Source organism: Penaeus monodon, chromosome 15 (genome assembly GCF_015228065.2).
Source record: "Penaeus monodon isolate SGIC_2016 chromosome 15, NSTDA_Pmon_1, whole genome shotgun sequence".
Taxonomy (NCBI): domain Eukaryota; kingdom Metazoa; phylum Arthropoda; class Malacostraca; order Decapoda; family Penaeidae; genus Penaeus; species Penaeus monodon.
The window spans coordinates 38441349-38441713 of record NC_051400.1 but is presented as its reverse complement, the minus strand read 5'-3'; positions in this window follow the sequence as shown (position 1 = coordinate 38441713).

Genomic DNA, 365 nt, shown 5'->3' with positions numbered 1-365 from the left:
GCATGATTGCGCTATGTTACTGAGGCAGTAGATTATTTCGGTTATTTCTGTATATGTGCGGTAGATAAATAATAATTAAAAGAAAACTTTGAATATATCAACTATCTGAGGTTAGCTTAAGTGATGATTGGTTGAGCGCAGCCATTTCGAGTGTCGCGCTACACCAGTAAAATTTATTTAGTAATGATTGAGCGAGCCGCAGGAGATTTACATTCTATATGATAATTTCTATATAATCTTCTATCCGCATACGAATAACAACCCATAAAGGTGAGCTAGGTTTTGCATGCCACTCATTGACTGAAACTGCTACATGATTCGAGCAGAAGGTGCTACTTTGTCGTCAAGGTTATGTAATAAAATCG